The sequence below is a fragment of the Motacilla alba genome, chromosome 2 (assembly GCF_015832195.1).
Source record: "Motacilla alba alba isolate MOTALB_02 chromosome 2, Motacilla_alba_V1.0_pri, whole genome shotgun sequence".
Classification (NCBI taxonomy): Eukaryota; Metazoa; Chordata; class Aves; order Passeriformes; family Motacillidae; genus Motacilla; species Motacilla alba.
Window position 1 is genome coordinate 38,456,117 of NC_052017.1, and position 15,947 is coordinate 38,472,063.

The 15,947-nt window shown below is 41.3% G+C and overlaps 1 protein-coding gene across 6 annotated transcripts in view; it reads left to right on the forward strand.

Moving 5' to 3' along the window:
• Positions 1 to 15,947, forward strand: part of RARB (retinoic acid receptor beta) — a 319,525-nt gene that overhangs the window by 150,498 nt on the left and 153,080 nt on the right. The window lies entirely within an intron of this gene.

The window sequence follows — 15,947 nt, forward strand, 5'->3', positions numbered from 1 at the left end:
GCCTAGGGAGTGCTGATGTCACTGCTTTGGAAGGCAAAATAAATTGCAAGGTTTTCATCAAAATGGTTGCTCAATGCTGCAAATAAATTTTCTGGAAAAGCAAGCCGAGGGTAGAAACTGCTCTGAGCTTCCTCACCAGTCAGTGCACGCACATACATAGTTCTTGTCTTCATTATAGATAGGGATGGAATTCTATGGCTGAAGAGTATGTTTATGCCTTAGGCAGAGGATTGCTGAATAGCTGGGAAAGAAAGCTTTCCTGCTTATCAGAGGGACACCGTCAATGCCCTGCTGTTTGGAACATCAGCACTTATGCCTGGTTAGCTGCTTCGTCTCTTAGTGCATATTGCTTTGTACTTCCCAGTGCTGCTGTTTCCTCCTCCCCTTTGTTCCTTCTTTCTTTCAGGTTCTGGGCCATGGAGTGTAGCTGGATAATAAGGCTGATATTAGAGGAGAAGGGGTGAGAAGTACAGTTCATCTATTTGTGTTTCCTTTTCCTTCATTCTGAGTTCATTCACTCACGTTTTTTATTGCTGTGCACGTCTGGGATTCTTTCTACAGATGAGGCGAAGTGTTTCCAATTTCTCCTTCTCCTTGACAAATTGAGACCTGGACTTGAGTCTCAGGCTTTTTTTTTTTTTTTTTTTTTGTTCACTCAGTTGGCTGTATGTCTGTGTTTTCTTTTTTGTTTCTTGTTTTCAGAATATGGCAAAGTACCCAGAGGACTTGCCCTTTTCTGAGTAATTTTCAGCTTGTCAACCTCCTTTTGGAGAAAGTGCGTGCCAGAAGCTTTGGTGTGCCATAAATGCTTCATTAGCATCATTTACAGTTGCAAGTACCGACCTCCTTCTCCAGTTTCCATATGTGAGAGATGGTTTTCTCTGTGACTGGTTTGTGTGGTAATTGTATATTTAACTGGTAAGCCACGGTGATGATAAATGCCTTTAAGTCACAGCTTTTCAAGTGCATCCTATACCATTTATGGGTAAACTATATTTTTTTTGTACATATGTGAACTTGAAATAATACTGGGAGGCTGGTTATTTGAGGCTGAGACTCCCCTATCAATTACTATGCTTCACTCTCTGGAACTGATCTGGTCTGATGTTCTCTTACCTAGTACTGTTCTTCCAAAAACCTTTGTCAGGGATAGTATTACTATTACTCACTTTATTCCCCGGTTACTGACAGAATTTGGACAACATTGGATTGAGACCAAATCCATGTAAAATTGCCATAGAAATATCAGTAATTGCTGATAGCTTCCCATCTACAATTACTTTTTAGGACAGATCAGACAGCTTTTTAATCTATTTTCTTCTCTATTGATTATGTCCACTGATAATTTTTAATTGGAATGTCATGTAAAACTAATTCAAATGTCTGACAGTAATTTTAAGGGTGTTATTTCCCCAACAGTATTTCCAACCATATGTGCAATGATACCAAGCTTATGCAACAAGACTGCTTTTCCATAATACTTTGTTGATTTTCATTAGTTATGCTACCAACCCTTAATTCTTTACTGATTGCATTTATAACAGCTTTTATGTAATTATGCCTGAAGTCAATACCAGGTTAGCTGATTTGTAAATACCTAGCTCATCCTGATTGCCCTCTTAAAATACTGGCAGAAAATCAGCTTTTTTAGCTGGCTGCAACATCTCTCCCCTAGCCTGGGAAACATGATGGGATCGTGGACAAATGCCAACCATGTCCTACTGCACTGTCCCTGTGAATGAAATTTTAGCATGAGTCCTGGTTCATGTGCATCCCACAGGCTGGCTACAATAAATATATAAATCAGCAGAAACCTATGGAAAGGAAAATGATCATATAAAAATAAACAAAATTATTTTACTCTGTCTCTACTATCAGTGTGTCTGTGAGGTGGTGCTACCAATGCATGTGATGGTAATGATCAAACGCTCATGAGTGGCTTCGTGCTCTCAGTATTGTAAACCTAATGGCATCTCAAACAGGGCATGTGAAGCACTCAAAGATATAAGATTTAAGATGGTATGGAGGAGAACAACAGGTAAAAGTTGGGTAGCTTTGCCCACTGGCTGCTCAATCACTGGGGAGCTCTTTGCCCTGAGGAGCAGATAACAAAATGGTTTGTACAAGGTGGTCTGGTAATGAGCATGCTTGCACATGGATAAACACAGAGTGATTTCCATGAGGGAAGAGGAAAGATATGGGAATAGTGATGAGAAAAATCTGTGGGCTTTGATGCCAGTATGTTTCTCTGTTTGGCTTGAGGAAAACTGATGCGGAATTTGACACATTCTTTTAAGTTGATTGGAAATTTGTCTTCCTCCTTATTTTGAGAGCAGTTCTGAACTGGCCCATAATTGTCAAAGTGAAAAAAGGAAATCCTGTCTTCTCTGCTATTATGGCTTAAAGCACTTTTTCAATTAAATTATCATTAGGGTTACATCATGAAAGGTATCAACATAATCCGTTTAAGTATATCTTATAAGGCTCTTTACTACCAAGAAAAATCTCCTGTCTTTCAGGTACCAAAGTTACAGGAATTAATCAATCATGGACTCCAGGGGAAAATTCAGCCTTGATGTAACTCAGTAGTAGGCATTCATTTATTTCATGCCTCGGCGTGTGTCTTTGTCTGTGCAAGGATTTTATATTTGTATTATCGCAGGATTTTTGTGCGGCTCTTGCATGAGGCTATTACAGAGAGCACAATAACCACTCTGTACACCAGCATTCCCCACTATTTTGGTTTCTATTTGATGTTGTGTTTTCACTTTACCTGGGGAGTATTTTTGCCTGGAGGAAATGACTGAGAAATGAGGCGTATTTGAAAAGCTAGGAATCAAAGAAGTGATAAACAATATTTCTGAGCACAGTGAATAATTGGGAATTAATTCACTGAGTCGTGGTTGGAGAGTATTTATTGCATGTAACTGAAAATTTTCTCTGAGATAATACTAAGTTTTTTGAGACCTTTGTAGGACAATCAATCCTACCATATCTTGTCTGGTTGCCTGAAATACATATGTTCTTATTTTCAGAAAACTTCAGTGTGGCGAGGCATATAATTGTGTCTGTGTCACAGCTGGGTAACTGAGGCGTGGAGAAGATTATATTTTAAAAACATTGCCATTCAAGTTTTGTTTGGAAGTCATTCCTGCTTATGTGGGATTTCTCTCCAGGAGAGAAGTTGGGAGCTTCATGAGGGTCTGACAGCAATATTGAGATTTAAAGTCTCGTGAAGGAATAGACTTTCTCCTTTTTTCCCCCCTCTTTTTGCTTTCTTTTTCTCTTCCTGATCCACCTTCCAGTTGATAATTGCTCCACCTGCCAGCTGATAAGCTACTGCTCCTGTGTGCAAGGAGACGTTGCCAAGCACTGTCCCATGACACAGGACAGTTCTCCAGCAGCTGTCGCAGAAATTCCCAGTGAGATTGGGGTGGGATCTGTTGCCATTTTCATTCTGTGCTGTTCCAGACATCATAAACATCATGTCTAATTTGCAATGATTTGAATATGTGACTAGAAGGCAGTTTCAGAGTATTGCTATTTATGTATTTGTTCCTGCACAAGTTATCCATCACAAGTGAAGAGATTTTTGATAGACCTTATCTTTATGTAGAGTGCAAGTACAGTACGTTTTGGTACTTCCTGTATCATTTTTCAGAGAGGCAAACTGCGAATGAAAGCCAAAACAAATGAAAACCTCTATGATTTCCTGATGTAAAATAACATTTCCAATTTTAGAGGACAAATGTTTAATATCAATCTGCATCATGCAAGCATGGAAGAGGAAAGTAGCTTTTTTATCTTAGAAAATATGCAGTGCTGGTTATGACCTAGAGCTAGGACAAGGCTGCTTGTCCTACAGAAAAAGAAAAAGAAAAAAATCCCCCAAAAAACAAAACCAAACAAAAACCTAAAAACCAACAGACTTTCAGTTGCTGGAGCACCATACCTCTGTGTGGTGTTGGAGCAGATTTTGCCTTAAAACAAGAGATATTTTGAGTAAGTGTTTAAAACCACTAATTTGTAACTGTAAAGATTATCAGTTTAAACGTCTGCCAACTGATGGCATGTAGACTGGCTTTTAGAAGTAGGAGATTTTCTTTAAAGTTATCAAGAATCTGCATCCCCCATGAGTTTCAAGTTGCTGTTATGGCATGATCCATGTTCGGAATAAACTGCAGCTCCCTATTTTAGCATTTGTGTGATCTCTTGGCATCTCTTCCTTCATTGTCCCAAACTTCTTAGTGTTTTCTGTCCAGCCATCTAGGTCTTTCTCAGCAGTGTCTCTCGAACTTGTATTTTAACCATTCTTTATATGAGCGATGCCAAACCCTTGTGGTTTGCATATTTACCTGGGGAATTAAAAGGCAGGGGTGTTTGTGTGAGCAGCAGTCTGTCGGTGCCAGTGAGCATCCTCAGTGCTGCACGCATGGAGCTCTGCCATGGCTCCCATCAAAGCTGCTGATGGAGACGAGCAAGATGCCGTCAGCGGTCGGCACGCTCCTTGTTCAAAATTCAGCTGTGTATTTATCTCTCAGAAACACTCAGGTCTTTTGTGAAACCGTGTAAGCTTAATTTCGAGCCTATAGCTGATCGTTTTCTCTGTTTGATGTGAGCTAGTCTCTTGAGGTGGCTGGCGTCCTGGAGTGAAGAGATGGAAGTGAGAGATCGGCTAAATCTGCTGTTGCTTAGCGTCTCTGCCTTTGATACAGTCTCCAGAGACTGCACTGATCTCTTCTTTTCAGTCAAGAGTCTACATCCTCGCTGGGGTTTTGATGGGAGATTCCTTTAAGGCATTTTGTACTGACAAGGTTATTTTTTCCATGCACATACAGTAGAATTTCACAGAAACCTTCAAAGAAAGGGGTTTTTTTTCCGCTTTTGAACTGAGTTCACAGTTGCTTAGGTTCTTTGTAAAATTACCAAGAAATAAATTATTAGAGCGGCCTAATTAACAGTAAGTTAAGATGAAAGATGCCTGTTGTTTTTCTTACAGTTACAACATTTTTTATAGATATCTATGGATGTTGAAAAGTGGTAGCTAGCAGAGTTGCCTGTTTTTTTTTGCTGAACACAACCCCTAGTGAGCACTGGCAATTGGCATTTGATTTGTACATTAAAAGAAGAACCTGTGTGTTGCACAGAATTGCTGTCTTTGCAGACTTCTGCCTTTGCCTATGGGCGAGGTCAGAGGTGTTGCCATAAAGATTTTTTTAAACACAACTGTTTTAGAATTATGCTTCCTTGCAAGCCTGGGAAAATGCTGTTTTGAGGGATTTTTCCTCCTTTTTGCAAGAAAGGCTTTCTTTCTTAAAATAAAAGAGACAAGACAAATCGATGAGCTGAGAAATCTTTATTGACTGCTTTTCAGCTGTATCCTAAGAAGAAAGGCTTGCAGCATCTTGGTTATATGTACATAATTTTGCTTGTCTTTTAAGGAAAATCTCAGTGTTTTTGCCTGAAGTAAAACTGGTTCATGGTTTCATTGAAAAATTATTCTGTGATTTGGTTTGAGACCCAGTGGAGGTGACTGCTCTGAAGAAAAACTTTTGTGATTTTCCCTTGTAAAGTATTCTATTAGAGATTTTAACAACAACAAAAATATACTGAAGAGATTAATCCTTTTTGTGCTGAATTTCCTTAATTTTAGAGTTGTTCTCCATGCTGTACCTGTATGTACCACATGGCCAATCAGGGCTGCTGATTCAGCTGTAGGCACAAAGGAGAAGTGCATAGTCCAGTGTTATGTTTGCTCTGTGTTGATGAATTGCGTTTCAGGGTCTGCAGCTATGGATACCTGCATGACAGAGCCAGATCTACCCACAACAAAGCCAGGTCTTTTGACTTTTCCACAGAGAAATGCTGAGAAGTTTGAGTGGGAACAGCTAGAAGAATAGGCTGCAGCAATACAACTCTCCGTCCTTCTTACAGGAATTATCTCTGAATTATGGTGCACTGATTTCCATTTGCTGTAGTTATTAAATATTCAAAACAGGGGATTAGGGATATCATGGAAGTGCAGACAGATCTCTCAAATGATAGTATGACTGTCAGGAGCATGCTAGTATGTGTCAGAGAGAAATTGCAATCCAGGCTATTTAGATCTGTGATAAGATCTTATTCTAGTGCCATTATAAAGTCTTGTGTTAATTGAGCAAATCTCTTTTGAAGTTGTTTCATTTCCCTCATTACGTGTCAGAGCAAATAATGGCTATTCTAATGTGCTAATTAAATTTATTTATTGATCTACCTTTTATTTAGAGAAGACAATCCAAACAAGATGCTGCAGTATGTATTGTGGAGGCACGTGGCAAAGCATGCCCATGGTTTGCTACATCCATGGCTATGGAGAAGTTGCTCTGCCTGGGGTTTCATTTCAGAATAGCTCAGAGTAGTAATGCGGACGAGTACATTAATCTTCTTAACTATTCAAAAATGAAAGACCGGGTACAATAACTTATTATTTATTGCTCTTCCAACATGTCTGTTTCATAAAATTTGCCATTAAAATTAAAATATAGGCACTGTAACGGCTAGTTTAAGAGAGTCTATGGCTTTGCTGTTTGGTGCTGGAACATTTGTCACTGTCATTTCCAGCAGGTTTCCTGCCACGCTGGTGTCCTCTGCCAATGGGGTGGCAGAGGGTTTGCACCAGGCTGGTGGTTACTTCGAAGGACCCAAGAGGTTGGGTTTGGCAGCAGGCAGGCAGGGAAGGTGTGGTGTGGGTGAGCCTCTGACAGCTGGAACAGGCAGCAGGCACAGGTCATTCTTGCTACACAGTAGCTCCACTGAAACAAAGGGGAGCCGTTGTTTCGGTGCATAAATAAACTCCTGCATTCTACCCCCACCTTTTTTTCTCCTTTTTTTTTTTCCCCAGCAAACAACTGCCATTTATTTTTGGGATCTCGCAGGGGGATGCATGAAGCTACTGCTTTGTGCAGCCGTGAAACCAGAATTAGGTGTGTAGGCATTTTAATAGCTACCCATGCCTCCAGAATGATTTTGTGTGTAATAAACTTTTACTAGGAGGAGGACAATAACTATTCATTGCATGGCATAACTTCATTTTCATGTGTATTACAGATTTAGCCCTAATCTTTCATTACATACTTAAACAAAATTATCCTTAAGATTCTTGGACACAAATCAAGAAAGTAAAGGTAGACCCTGTAGTGGATGTCTCTGCCCATGCTATGCTGTAATGCAACTCTCCTGACTATTGATTGATTTATTTCACTGCACATGAATGTGCCAAATCCTATCAAGCCATGCTGCTTGAATCACCATATGAACACACAGCCCCTGCTTTTAGAGTTCAACGTTTAATCAGAGGAGATGGACAAATAGGAAGAGCCAAGTTAGCAGGGAAGGGAAGCAAGGGGATTAGGTTTCCCTGCCCAGGGTAACATGTGGAATTTGTGGCAGAGCTGGAAACTAAACCTGGGTGTTCCAAGCTCTGGTCTGAGGCTGCCAACCCCCCCGGGAAGGATGTGGCATCTCCAGTGTCTCAGGTGGGACGGTACCCCGTAAGGGCTCCCATCGGGTGCTCTGCTGGAAGGAGGGCCAGCTCCAAGATTAGCCCAGCCCACTCCCAGCTTTTTCCAGTCTGGATCTGACCGGGGGGGAGGTTTACATGGCCTCTCTCCGGAGACCTGCCTGGCTTCCTGTGGAAAGTATCCTCCCTTGTGTTCAGCCAGAGGCATCTCTTCCCCTGCCTTCCCCTCCTCTCATCTTGCAAAGAAAGGATGATAAAACATACCAGTTATTTCATAGGCTAACAGTGGATGGCCAAAATCAGACCTGTGGTCTGGGGGCCAAAAATACCTTCAGCAGATACTTGGAAAACGGAACACAACAGTCGACTTCAAAGAAGGATGGCTCTCCCAAATTTCTTTTTTGAATTAACAGTTGTAGTATGAATGCACTACCCCCCTGCCAGGCCATTGTTTTCTTATGTTTCCTCTGAAGTACCATTTCTTTACTAAGTTTAAAAAAATTTGGCCAACGTTGTGTAACAGGGTATTCAGCTGTTGGTTGTTATGTTATGTTGGTAATAAGTAGAGTAGGTATTCATATAACTGATGTTTATATATAGATCTCTCTGTCACTCTGCTTCTTGAGCTGCCCTTTTATTTGAAATGGCTTTGAAATTCAATTTATATTTAATTACAATGCATGTATAAATCCAGGATTAAGGGTGAAGAGTTTCATTGTTGTCTTGGCCTTTTTTTTAAATTCATTTAATGGGATTTGTGGGTAGTCAGCACTGTTCAGGATTTTGCCTCTGAGGTTTCCCTTCTTTCGGTATAATAACAACTTGTCTATCAGATAAAGAGCTTTAAAATTATTTTTTTTTTTAGCTCTCTGTTGAAGGTATGTGCCCAGAGGGGTCGGGTTATGTGAAGGTTGTGTGTCATTCCTGATTTCTATGCAGGGAAGTTTTTCTCATCTGGGAGAAAAACTGGCATTTAACCCTCAGACCACACATCCCCTTGGCATTTGGGCGAGCCTGTGCCCGACAGAGGTGCCATGAGTGGTGTCTCCCCACCAGTCAAACCCTGCCAGGGCTGCACGTTGATCATCACTGAGCACAGCAGAATTACAAAAACTACCTCACTTAGCCAAGGCAGCAAATGTAACAATGTGATATGCAGCCTGGTATTTGTTTCACCTGTGAAACTCTTCTCCATTTAAATTTAGCTGCGAATAATCTGGCAAGGATGTTGGAAAAAAAAGAGAGCAGCTGACAACCTCTCCATTACCTGAAATCAAATATTTCACCTCTCCATCACACTCTTGCTCTGGGAACAGGAGGTGACGGTGCCTGAGCCTCTCCACGAGCGGAGCTGCTGGGAGTGCTGCATTGGCTGACTCAGCCCATGGGATCAATGGTGCTTTCCAAACCCTGCTGGGGTTTGGGCTGAGGCAGTAAAGCTGTGAGGGTTAGCCAGTGGATAGTGCCAGGTCCTGCATAGGTGATAGGCCTGACCCAGGGTTTTGTTTCCACGTGTATTTGTGTTTCCCTTTGGCCTGAGAAAAGGCAAAACTGGTGGTTCTGTCTCAGCGTGTCTCAGTTGTACAGAAACTCAGTGGATCACAGCCATAGGCTTTTCTTCCCTCACCCCTTTGGCCCAGACCTGAGCACAAAGACTGTCCTACTCCCCGTCTTTTCCCTCCTTGCTTGTCACTGCTACATTCCCACTGAGAAACACTGTGCCCTCTCCTGCCTTGTCCCACTGCACCAGAGCCCTCCCCAGTCCCTTTCCAGGCCATTGCATGACCAAGGAAGGCACAGAGGAATGCTGTAGGCTCCTCAGTTCCCCAGTATGCTTGGTTCTTGCCTCCTTCTTTGGCATTGCTGGTGGAAGCAGAAGGCATTGCACAGCTGTTCAGCTGCACATGCTGCCTGGACGCAGCATCTCACCAGTGCACCCAGGGTAATTCCCTCCCATCAGGACTGGAGTAAGGAGAGAAGTCTGTGGATATGAGTTGCATTCACACTTTTGCAGTGTTTTGTTTCATTTTCCCCTGCTCACAGTGAAGTTCAATGAAAAATTTGTGATCAAACATCTGTTGTTAAGCACCCGCTTCCTTTGCAAAATAGTAAATAAACAATCCGTGAAAGGGCATGGATGGAACTGGCCAACAAGTAAATAAGGCGGTTCAAGCCAGATCTTTCTCAAATGGATGAACAGGAGCCTCCTCTAAATCTGGGTCTCCTGCATGTACCACCATTTGTCTCCCCTCTGATTAGGAATGCACTGAATAAATCGGATAGCGCTGTGTTTAATGTGTTTGTTGCCAGCCTGCCATTTGTTGACACAGCGTTGGCATGATGAGCAGCTGCAGGTCAAATTTATTGCCAGGCTCCCCTAAGTCTGCAGCTGCTAAAAATAAACATTTTGCACAGGTGGAGGCTTTGGCTGGGCTTGTGCTTTGGCTTAACTTGCAAAGTTTGGGATCTTTTCTGAGGTATGCAAATCGCATTAGAAATGTTTGGCAAGACAAGTCACTGCCTGAACATAAAGGAATTCCACTTGAGGATCTGAAGCAGCTCTGATGGGTCTTTTGGCACAGCATCAACTGCCTGAACTTGACAGTGTCTTCCATACCTCTGTGTTTTCCAAGGTTTTGGTCATCCTGATGAGGTGTTGGCTCCCTCTAAGAAAAGTTTGTCGAGGTTGACCTTCGTCACTCTCATTGATTGATTGGTGATCAGTCTGTTTGGCTATCTGCCCTGTGCTCATGGCCCTGGTGTTGGACTGCCTGACTGTTGCAGTGATATCGATACCAGAAGAGCCACTTGACAGCAGATGTTTCACTGAATCGGGAAAATGAGGCAGCTGGAGGCAGAAGTTGGGGGTGGAAGGAGCATTGAGTCCATCTCCAGGGAGCAGAAGGTTCAAGTCAAAATAGCACTGCAGATCAGAAGAGAATCCAGGTTTTAGACACCAGGGCTGCAGTCCTTGTAAAATAAGCATTTAGCTTCCTTGAGCTGGAAAGAAGAAGATGCTTTTGAAAGTTTGCAAATGGAGTTGCCTTAAGACAGCTAGCATTTATGCAAGGTTTAAAGAATAATACTTGTGTATAATATACCCATGCGAGAGAGTCCATCTAAATTAGGTGGACTGGATCTCATTTGCTTCATCTGGTGAGGAGATGATCCTTGAGCTTGTGGGGACCAGAAAGAGAAAGATGAAAAATAGTTTCCTTTATCCCCATTGCTCTCCACAGCTGAGCTGCAATCCCTCATCCAGAGACTCCTTTGCATATTGCAGTCCCATGTCCCTCGGGAATTGTTCCGGGCCCCTGTGCTTATACTGCTCTTTTGTATATTTCAGAGACCATCAGAACAGGTTCATACAATTTCAATAAAGCTGTCCTGGGTCAATATCTGAGATAAGCCTCTTGCTTTCAGCAGTGCCAGCCAGTGTATATAAGGGGTGATTGAAAAATTTCCTGAGATTTCATATACTTTCATATAAACAAATAAATAAATTAAATTTAGCATCCTTCCAACCCTGGGAGACCAACACGTTCAATTAAAGAAAAAAGAAATCCCATTTTATCTTGTCACTATAAAATGAAATTAAGAAGCCTTTAAAAACCTCTAAAACTGGCTTCTAGATGTGTTGATTTGATTCACATGTATTTATGAAATGGGACCTTCAGTGTGAGATTTAATGGCTGGTTAAGAAGAAGAAAAAAAAGATTATTGTAAGTGCTTATTATTTTATTTCCTTCTGCTGTGGCTTTGTTCAAGGGAGCTTTCTTGCCTCACTACCTGACTGCACACTGAATTTCATTGTTCAGTAATCCAGTCCAGCTGTTCCAGCTGTTAAATATTCAACCAAATACTGGGTGTTTTTCTTAACAATTCATTTGTATTTAGTTACCTTCTTCCAGTGCAGATTAGCTACTGAATAACCAGGAGTTGGAATAAGAGCTTGTAATTTTAGATGCTTCCATATGTACTTGGCTTAACACATTATTTTTCCTCAAAGATTGCACTCATAGGTATTTTATATTAATATTTTTCTAAAGTCTTAACTTCTAGATACTTTTTAGATTTTAATATACATCAGGACTTTCAGCTAGTGTCTAATTGACACCATTCACTTTCTGTTTTTCTATTGTTAGAACAGATTTTTCTAAAACAGTATACCTTATTAATTTAGAGAACTGTTGAAATACTGATGGTTTTAAATTTTGTCCAGGAAATCACATGAATAGTGTGTTTAAAGGCTGAGGATTGAAAGTGCTTAGCTTTTCTTTTTAAAAAAATGTTATATTGCTTGCTCTGCTGAAGTTGTAAAAGGTTTGTTGTTTGTTTGTTTTCCTTTCTGATTAATAATCCAAAACATTTTACTGAGCAATTCTGATTTTTCTGTAAGAGTTTTGAAGAGAGGTACTTTTCTATAGTAGAGCTATAGCAGTGCTATGTTGTTGCATGGTGTCTTCTTTCCGTGGCTATTTCGGTGTCTTTGAGTGATAGTATTTCCTTGGCTAGCACTAGATGCTGCTTCACTTCCAGCCAAACCAGGCAGCCTGGAGAGCCCCGTGAGACTCTGCAGCTTTTCTGTGTATCCTCAGCCTAAAAACTCTGAGCAGGTCCTAACTGCATTGTATTTGCTACTGTGTAAATAATACATGCAAGCTGGGTCCTTCAGGACAGCGTGGTGGCATTCAGATGACGGCAAATTGTAAACAGTTGATTTGCTGAAACAATTCAGTTTAGGCTGAAGCAAAATTACCTGATAATTTTGGTCATATTTAGAAAACACTTTTACTTGGAGAAAGAAAACAACCTGGTTGTTCTGAGCTAAGAAAGCATTTTTCCTCTCCAGATTAAAATTGAATATTAGGAGGGAAGGCTATACCCCTCAAGAAGGAGATATTTTTCACAGATTTTTTTTGAGGTTTAGTAGAAAAGGCACCAAAGCTTGCATTTTCTCCTGCATTTCCCATTACTTTGGGGTTGCAGTAGTAACCAGGCATGTCATAAGCCTAAGTTTAAATTGGAGATTTTTAACAGATGGTTTCTGGCAAAGTGCTCTAGACATAAGGTATTTTCATTTGTGTTTAACTCCTACTGAAGTACTATTAAATTTTTTACATATTCATTGCCTGAAAAGCATAGGAATTTGTATAGGACCTGTGAAGAAGTCTGCACTTATTGACAGAGTGATGGGATATTTGACTTATCAACAGAAATTTAAAGACAATTTCTTTTTTTTTTATTGCTATTTTTTAATTGGTTTGGTTGTTTGGTGGGGTTTTTTTTCTAATTTCTTAGGTTTTTACACTTGGCTGCTAAAAGCAGTCCTTGCAAAGGGCCTTTCTTTTGATGGTCGGTGAGTATGTTCATCTTTGCATTTGAATGAAACTGTTTGAGATAAAACTTCATTATCTGGATGTAACTGTGCCTTTAGATGTTCTTTCAAACACTGTGCATTTTGGAATCTGTGTCTGTAGAGAGCACAGAAGACATGTCCCTTTTGAGGAAAGGCAAAACGGCTGTAGTCCCTAAGAAAATCCATTTTAATGGGGTACACGGCAGCAAAACCATGGGAATGCCAATTGGTTCCAATGATGTACAGGAAGAGAGGGCTTGGACCCCAGCCTGTCAGAGGTTGGTGTCCCCACTCTACTTATGGTCCCTGGGAGTAGGAGATCAGAGTTTGTAGCATTGCCTTACATCTCCTCTTTATTTGCTTGCTCTCATTGCCAACACCAGCTATTTTTCACAGCAAATGGGTTGCAAGGGGAGTCCTTTACCTTTTGCCCAGCACACCTTTGGCTGGTGGCATGGAGGAGGGAGGGCAGCTCTTGAGCAGATCTGCCTGTGCTGCTGGATACAGAAATTAAAGAAATATCTACCTTGGGGCATTGCTTAACAGTGCTATTTTAGCTTACTCAACAAAATAGTTGCTTTTTGTTTGCTTCCACAGTAGTTTGGGTTTAGGGAAGAAAGGGCTTAAAGACAGTTGTATTTTTTTCAAGGCTGTTTTCAATCAGAGATCATGCAAAATATCCATCAGTGAGATTTATGTTATTTGTATAGCAAGGCAATGGAATTATCGTCAGTCTTGAGATTTGTCTTGCATCAATAGGGGAGGAAACCATTTGCTTGGTACAGTTCCTAGTGTAATTACCTAAATAATAGACTTCATACAGCCAGAAGAAAGAAAGAGCAAATAGTTTCTGCACTGCCTGTGACAGGGTAGTGTAGGAAACATATTGCGATGAGTGTAAGAAAGGCTGTGCCGGCTCAGTCCCAGGGTCTGTCTGGCCCAGCAATCTGTCTTCTGCCCTGACCATAAGCAGACACTTAGGAAAGAACAGGAAAAAGAGGAATAGATTTGTCTGTGATCCGAATTTAAGTCCTGGAATATTACCACTGACATTAAACTTAGGGGCGGATTTCAGACGCTCAGAGAAGTTCCTCTTGAAAATGAAAGGGATGGAATGCAGATGGGAAAGCGTCTTCCCTGTATTCACTTTCCTCAGAATCTTTCTACAGTGTTTTGCTTAAAGAGTTGCAATAGGAATTATTTTCTTTGTAACCAGAAGTCGCTACTGATGCTTAGCAAAATGTTTTTGCAGCACTGTTGACAGTGTGCTGCAAACCCTGATGTAAAGTGCTCCCTGCTTTCAGAAGCCATTTTGTTGGCTGCACTGATTAAATTTGCTTGGAGCAGGTTTAATTAAGGTGGTGTTGAAAGCTGTCACTCGAGCCAGGGACTCCAGTGTGTTGGGGTGCCTCCACGCTCTTAGCAATAGTTCAGCGGAATTAAAAAGGGAGGCTTCACCTGGTTTCTTATTTGGCTCACTTGTTGAGAGAGGATTACTAGGGCTTCAATATTTATGTACCAATTTGTGTTATTGGTACCCACTCTGGCAGATTTCAGAGCATTTTGATTAACTTCCTAACAGGCATGACTTGCTTATTTAATGTAGGTATATAAATGGAAGACTGCTGGATGAATAGAACAACAATTTTAAAACAAATACCAAACAGGATTGCTTGGTACCTTTTGTATCATAATAGAAGAGAAAATGCTACAAAAGTTTCCAGTGCAGATGGGCTGTTTCCAGATGTGAATAAATATTTCTGCATTCCAGCGAAGTAGAGCTGTGGGTTGACCCCTGGCTCTGTGAATGGGCTGAATCAGCACCACAGATCCCTAAAGCTTGAGCTTTCTGAATATCATCCAACCCAACAATACTACTGGGTTAGCTTCCACCTTCCCTTTTGCCCAGTTTAATCTTTATGAATTACCAAAAAAATAGGATAATTTAAAATAGCAAACTATTCTTTCCTGGGTAAAGTCTGGAAGGCTGTTTTTATCTGTGCTGTTAAATCCATTAAGGTTGTTTGAGCTGCGACAGCTGGAAAGCAGAATATAGCTTTACGTGTGCTCTCAAATGGCAAAGGCATTTGGAAATTTAGGCATTTGATTTCCTCCATGCTTGAAGGTGTCAGCCAGCCATGTATTTTTAGGTCAGGTGTGCATACGCAGGCACAATGGATTGCTGTGGGCAGAAAGTGCATCTCCATAAGGACTTGTTAGAGGTAAAAATGGAAATGAGCTGTAGGTCATGCTCCAGATCTTTTTGATCTGTTTGCAGGCTGTATGTGAAAAGAAGAGGACAAGTGTTATCTGGCAAATGACAGGGTGACTGAGGCATCCTGTCCCCCAGGCTGGTTCCCAGTCCCTGCTGGTTGCAACTGCTGGGGCTGCAGCACTTCTCCAGTGAGCCAGACCAGGTTCCACATCCTGTGGAGAACAGCCCCTGTTTTTGCTGGCTGGATGAGTGGAGTCAGCCTATGGGGATGTTCTGGGTGTCTCAGGCCAGGGCACACTAAGCGGGGCAGTTTCTAGTGAGGCTGTGGTCTGGGGAATGGAAAAAGAGGAGCATTTCACCCTGTTGCCCAAACTGTACCCAGGAAGAACTTTTTTTTTTTTTTTTCCAAAATGCTCAACATGTTCAGAGCAAGCATGTTCCTTGTGCGTGTACCTTTAGGTGACTGTGGGTGACAAACCTGGAGTCAGCTGTGATTTTCCTGTCGAGCCATACCTGCTATACAAGCGGTTGCTGCAAGGACTTTGCTGCATTTAGTTTACACTGTGTGTATGTAGTTGCTAATTCAATAATGCAGGAAGTATGCACTCAGCTTTAAGCAGTTAGTGCTTGAACTGGTGTAGAAACACAGAACGGCAGAAGAATGCCAAGTTACTGGCCAGTTACCATGCAAACAAAAACATGTTATGAAATATGACATCTCCTTGGAACAGAGGCATGCTGTGCTGGGAGCGTTGCTGGAAATTTGGAGATGTATATATATAATTTCTTTGTTCGTGCCTGTATTGCATGGAAACAACCTGGAACTGCACCATCACAAAACTGTGTAAAGTTGACAATCCCAGTATAGAAGCTGT